Source organism: Bufo gargarizans, chromosome 5, assembly GCF_014858855.1.
Source record: "Bufo gargarizans isolate SCDJY-AF-19 chromosome 5, ASM1485885v1, whole genome shotgun sequence".
NCBI lineage: Eukaryota > Metazoa > Chordata > Amphibia > Anura > Bufonidae > Bufo > Bufo gargarizans.
In genome coordinates, this window is record NC_058084.1 from 136,010,950 (window position 1) to 136,018,266 (window position 7,317).

Genomic DNA, 7,317 nt, shown 5'->3' on the forward strand with positions numbered 1-7,317 from the left:
AGAATGATCAGGGACCGCCTTCACGGGGGCTGGAATCTCACAGATATAAAAACATACTATGAAGCAGTTCAGATGAAAAGATGGCTTCAAATATGTGTCCTAAAATTTAGGATCTTAGGGTCTAGTATAGAATTAGCCAATATCTCGGACAGACAATAAGCTGGTCTATGAGGAATCCCAGTCTCACAGCCAAAATTGGGGGGCCTGACAGAGGGGGTTTACAATGCCATTAATGCTTTACATACCAGCAGGATTCTCTTCTCTAGCTTCCCAGGAAATCTACCCTCATCTTTGACCCTTTTCCTACTTCGCCCCATCATCGCCAATCATCTCTCTTACTAAAGCCTTTTCATAGAAATGACTATATCCGAATTAGCAGAGCGTACAAAAACAACGCAGGAAATAGATAATCTGAGTGCCCAATATATAAAAGAGGGCAATTTCATTAGTCAGTCAGATTTCAACAGATCATGTCAGTCCCTACGACCTAGATACGCAGCAAAGTCTGGAATGACCTGATTCGAGAAATTAATATGCAATACCAAAATTCCTGGGCATGCCATTTCCCTTTTTTATAAGACTTTAATATCTGAGAGCGACAGGTTCACTCCTGCCTATATTAAACATTGGGAAAAAGATTTGGGGAAGTCCTTTTCTATAGTGGAGATTGAACAGATTCATCTGAGGTCTCATGGTTTTTCAAGGTGCATTAAAATTCAGGAACATTCCTACAAGACCATGACCAGATGGTATAATGACCCCAGTAAGCTTTTTAAAATCGGACTTCGGGAGACTGGTTCTTGCTGGAGATGCCTTGATGGGGAGGGTTCATTGTTTCATATTTTCTGGTCCTGTCCTCTGATTAAGGGCTTCTGGGATCAGATAGAGCGCACAATAAATACTATATGCCACACCAATATCCATTTGTCCCCTTCTTCAGTTCTGTTGTGGCTGCCCTCAGAGAGCTGGACCCCTAAGGCTAATGACCTCCCAACATGGTTAGTTCAGACAGCTAGATTGCTGATACCTATCCACTGGCTCAGTATAGCACGTCCTTCACTTAACCAGTGGCGTGAGAAGGTAGATCAGCTTTGCCTCATGGAGGAACTAGCCAGTTGGGAAAACAGATCTCACTCCAAATTCCAACGTGTCTGGGCCCTTCGGAAAGTTTTTAGAAATACTGTTTTGAACACCTGAGAGGTTATCCGCATTGCTACTCCAACTGATCAACTGATCATTTGCTTGTTATAATCCTCTTTCAATTACTTATATTTAAGGCTGCTTTCACACTGGCGTTTTGAATTCCGTTTGTGAGATCCGTTTCAGGGATCTCACAAACGGTTCAAAGCGGATCAGTTCAGCCCTAATTCATTCTGAATGGATAAGGATCCGTTCAGAATGCATCAGTTTGGCTCCGTTCCGCCTCCATTCCGTTCTGTATGCGGACACCAAAACGCCGCTTGCAGCATTTTGGTATCCGCCTGGCGATGCGGAGCCAAATGGATCCGTCCTGACTTACAATGTAAGTCAATGGGCATGGATCTGTTTTCACTGACACAATATGGTGCAATTGAAAACGGATCCGTCCTGACTTACACTTGTGTAAAAGTAGCCTAAGATGATTAACACAACAAGATTCAGCAATACTTCTTACTATAAGAGAGTTCCCGGGGACGATCTACTGATTTAGGGCTGTCTGCGACCCATCTGAGCACTTTGAATGTATTTTTCATTTCTGTAATAGACTGTGTTCTTGTTTCTTTATTTTTATTATCATTTCCTTACCCTAAGGGTCCATTCACACGTCTGCAATTTCATTACGCATTTTGCGGAACGGAATTGCAGACCCATTCATTTCTATTGGGCAGCACGACGTGCTGCCTGGATCCGGAATTGCGGATCCGCACTTCCGGATCCGCAATTCCGATCCCGAAAAAAATAGAACATGTCCTATTCTTGTCCGCAATTGCGGACAAGAAAATGCATTTTCTATGAGAATGCCGGCAATGTGCGGTCCGCAAAATGCGGAACGCACATTGCCGATGTCCGTGTTTTGCGGATCCACGGAACCGTGGATCCGCAAAACACACACGGACGTCTGAATGGACCCTAAGGGAGTCAAATAACTGCAGTATATACTTACCCAAGCATGTGAGATATGTAAATGGTTGTACGTTTATCCTCTTTTTACAGAAGTACTTCATAATGAACATCTGCATTTTGTTTTTCGATGTATTTCAATAAAAATAAAATTGTTAAAAAAAGGAGGAGCCATTATTTCACTAACGTTTGTAAAGACAGACTACGTGACCAGATGCTTGATTTTATATGCCTGTAGCAATGGAACTCGATGAAACACCTGAATTCAATGTTTACATGTATCCATATAGTGTATTTCATCATACAGATAAGGATTTTACAGAAATATCTCAAATATGCTAAATTTTCAGTCTAGAATCTAGCTAATTACTTCCCTATTTCTACACTTTGTGTTGACTACCAAAATGCCTAATATGACAACGTCTGACCATGTTGTTTTCTTACTGACACTAGGGGTACGGCCACACAATGTTTCCTGATTAAGTTTTCAAAGAGTGAATAAAAAAACTAATGGAAGACTTATCTGTCCTTTATACTTTCTCTCCTATTATGATCCACTCCTGATTTTGGCTTCCAAAATTCCATCAGGAAACCTGATCATGTGACCGTCCCCAAACACTGAAAACTGCTAAATTTAAGTGTCACTCTGGAGGTTTCCTTCCTACTATTATCATTCAGGGGATTTTAGGAAAATTTATATCCGGTGTATTGGGAAACTTGTTAGATAGTATTACCAGCATTGATAACCCACAACTTTTTAGGCCACCTCCAAGGCTGTACAATGTGGACACATTATAGCCTATGTTAGCAGGAAAAGTAAATAGTTTAGAAGGAAGTGGCATGATACTAACTAAGCGTTATCATAGCAAATGAAAACTAGGAGCTAAGTATGCCTAATGGGTGTATTGAGGTGGCACACCTGGGGTGCATTTTTAGGCTCTCGGATGCATAGCTGAGATCATGTCATAGGGCAGGATGAAGTGGTAAAGGAGGGAGCCCCGTCCACCTGTAAACTACTTAGATGGCACTTGTCGCCAAAGGGTTAAACATTTAATGACCAAATGAACTTTGGTCTTGATGTCAGTATCATGAAATGTCCTTAGCCAGGCAGACATAATGTATGTAATGCTGCTGACAAACAATATTAATCAACCTTTGAAGTCCAACGGGGCAAAGTATATTGACTTCTGTGTAGAGGTTTATGATAACTTATCTGTACACACACTGGATATTTTGCAGAAAAGGATTTTCAGCTACCGTAGAGCCTCGTACAGCTGGAGCAACTGTCTACTAACATTTTATTATATAATATGTATTAACTATCTTATGTAAATGAAGCATAAGGTCTAATTCACATGAACATAATTTATGTCTGTACATGGACCCATAGAAGTAACTGGAGCTACTGAGGGTCCATGTGGTCTCCGGGTCCATGTCCTAGGTGGGCATTCAGACCTATCTGCCATATTAAAAATTGGTCATTTTTAATACATTAGGGTGGCTTTATCAAGATATATAAGCTCATTTTGGTAAATAAATTGATAATTATGGTGCACTGGCCAAACATAATATTTATGAGTCACATTTTCAACACATTATTATTCATTTAAAAGAGCCATTAATTCCATATTGCTATACATCTAAGGGTCCATCCACACGTCCGTAAGTGTTCTGCGAATCCACAAATTGCGGATCCGCAAAATACAGACACTGGCAATGTGCATTCCGCAATTTGCGGACCGCACATCGCAGGCACTATAATAGAAAATGCCTAATCTTGTCCGCAATTGCTTATAAGAATAGGGCATGTTCTATTTTTTTGCTGAAACGGAAGCACGGATGTGGAAGATGCGGACAGCACATTCCGGCCCCATTGAAAATGATTGGGTCTGCACCCGCTCCGCAAAATTGCGGAACGGATGCAGACCCATTTTGCGGACGTGTTAATTGACCCTAAGAGAGAGTTCACATACATAATATAAAGCAGGGTTGCACATCCTTTTTTGGTCTGAGTGCTAAATTCTCACATTGCTCTACTTCAGGGGGCCGGTAAGAAAAAAAAAAAAAGACAATCATTGCTTGTTTGCATCGGCCTATTACACAGGCCGATGCAAAGCTACCACAGTCATTGCCCCATTCAGTTCTATTGATTATCAATAGCACATCCATGATTGCACAGGGAGATGTGCCGACGATTATCGTACATCTTTCATCCTGATGAAATATGCAAATCAATCAACAAATGAGTGATTGCTCGTTTATCGGCTGATCAGCAACACGATTATACAGGCCAGTTATCAGAAATGAGCGGAGCTTGTTTCCCCTAATTGTCCCAAATATCCTGCAGTGTATTTATAGGCTTAAAGGAATTTCCCAGTAGAAATAAAAAGTAAAAATAATTTTTTAACAAATTCCTGCAGGATGGTCTCTGAAACAGAAGATTTATACTTACATACTTCCTGCCACTCCGGTCCTCCGTGCTGCCTCTGCTGCCCCCATCTTCCGGTCCTGGCACTGTTTACATCCGGCTGGCTGTGGGCATAGTCACATACACCACTCCAGCCAATGATTGGCTTCAGCAGAGATGTGGCCACAAGTAGTGTTTCACTGCTGAAGCCAGTCATTTGCTGGAGTGGTGCATGTGACCATGTCCATACACTGCCAGGTGTACACAGTGCATGGACAGGAAGATGTAGGTAGCACTGAGGACCGGCATGGAGCAGGTAAGTATGAATCTCATGTTTCAGGGGCCATGCCACAGGAACTTGTTAAAAAAAATCATTTTCCCTAAACAACCCTGTAAGTGGCAGCATTTCCTTCCATCCTGCCTCCTATTTATAAATGAGCTCTTTCCGGCACTGCAGAGGACGGTGCTCACTGGTTATTACCGCCTCCAGCTCCCTCAGTTATAGGTGCCCTGCAATAACCAGTAAGCACTTTCCCTTATTAGCAGGTAAAGCACTTCTTGGTTAACCCTTTAATGACCAGGCCAGAAAAGGCCTTAATGACCAGAGACTTTTTTTGTGATTCAGTGGTTCAAACAGTTGTAACTTTTTGTTGGACTACCTAAATCATTTTTGCAACTTTTTTAGCTGTGGTCTCTTCAAACAGCTGATCAGCAGGGGTGCCGGGAGTCAACCCCCCGCCAATCTGATATTGATAACCTATGCTCAGGAAGCCACCCCTTTAAATATGCAAACTGATACCAAAATACAAACCGGGTTCCAAAAAAGTTGGGACACTATACAAATCGTGAATAAAAACTGAATGCAATGATGTGGAGGTGCCAACTTCTAATATTTTATTCAGAATAGAACATAAATCACAGAACAAAAGTTTAAACTGAAAAAATGTACCATTTTAAAGGAAAAATATGTTGAATCAGAATTTCATGGTGTCAACAAATCCCCAAAAAGTTGGGACAAGGCCATTTTCACCACTGTGTGGCATCTCCCCTTCTTCTTACAACACTCAACAGACGTCTGGGGACCGAGGAGACCAGTTTCTCAAGTTTAGAAATAGGAATGCTCTCTCATTCTTGTCTAATACAGGCCTCTAACTGTTCAATCGTCTTGGGCCTTCTTTGTTGCACCTTCCTCTTTATGATGCGCCAAATGTTCTCTATAAGTGAAAGATCTGGACTGCAGACTGGCCATTTCAGTACCCGGATCCTTCTCCTACGCAGCCATGATGTTGTGATTGATGCAGAATGTGGTCTGGAATTATCTGGTTGAAAAATGCAGGGTCTTCCCTGAAAGAGATGACGTCTGGATGGGAGCATATGTTGTTCTAGAACCTGAATATATTTTTCTGCATTGATGGTGCCTTTCCAGACATGCAAGCTGCCCATGCCACACGCACTCATGCAACCCCATACCATCAGAGATGCAGGCTTCTGAACTGAGCGTTGATAACAACTTGGGTTGTCCTTGACCTCTTTGGTCCGGATGACATGGCGTCCCAGATTTCCAAAAAGAACTTCGAATCGTGACTCGTCTGACCACAGAACAGTCTTCTATTTTGCCACACTTCATTTTAAATGATCCCTGGCCCAGTGAAAACGCCTGAGCTTGTGGATCTTGCTTAGAAATGGCTTCTTCTTTGCACTGTAGAGTTTCAGCTGGCAACGGCGGATGGCACGGTGGATTGTGTTCACTGACAATGGTTTCAGCAAGTATTCCTGAGCCCATTCTGTGATTTCCTTTACAGTAGCATTCCTGTTTGTGGTGCAGTGTCGTTTAAGGGCCCGGAGATCACGGGCATCCAGTATGGTTTTACGGCATTGACCCTTACGCACAGAGATTGTTCCAGATTCTCTGAATCTTCGGATGATGTTATGCACAGTTGATGATGATAGATGCAAAGTCTTTGCAATTTTTCGCTGGGTAACACCATTCTATCTTTCTGCGCAACATTGTGGGAATTGGTGATCCTCTACCCATCTTGGCTTCTGAGAGACACTACCACTCTGAGAAGCTCTTTTTATACCCAATCATGTTGCCAATTGACCTAATTATTGTTAATTAGTCTTCCAGCTCTTCGTTATGCTCAAATTTACTTTTTACAGCCTCTTATTGCTACTTGTCCCAACTTTTGGGGGATTTGTTGACACCGTGAACAATCAACGTATTTTTCCTTTAAAATGATACATTTACTCGGATTAAATGTTTGATCTGTCATCTACGTTCTATTACAAATAAAATATTGACATTTGCCATCTCCACATCATTGCATTCAGTTTTTATTCACAATTTGTTTAGTGTCCCAACTTTTTTGGAATCCGGTTTGTAAATTATTATAATTAGTTCCCTATTTAGTGTTGGTTGTTTTGTTATATAATATGTAAAGTTTCATGTCCCCCTTTGGGAGAGTGCAAAACAAAACAAAAATTTCAGTTTCTCCTTTTTTTTCTTTGTATTTTATTATTATTAGGGAGATTATCAAGTGGCTCAAGAACTGGTGTAGGAAGGAGGGGTTTGGGTTCCTGGAGAACTGGGCCAACTTCTCTATCGGCTACAGGCTCTATCGTAGGGATGGGCTGCACCTCAATGGGGAAGGGGCAGCTGTGCTGGGGAGAAAGATGGCTAGAAGGTTGGAGGAGTGTTTAAACTAGGGACTGGGGGAGGGAAATTACATTATAGGAGGGAAAGATAGTGCAGATAGAGACCGGGGGCAAGGTAGTGGGACTGGGGGAGGAATGGAAGGAGGGACTAGAAC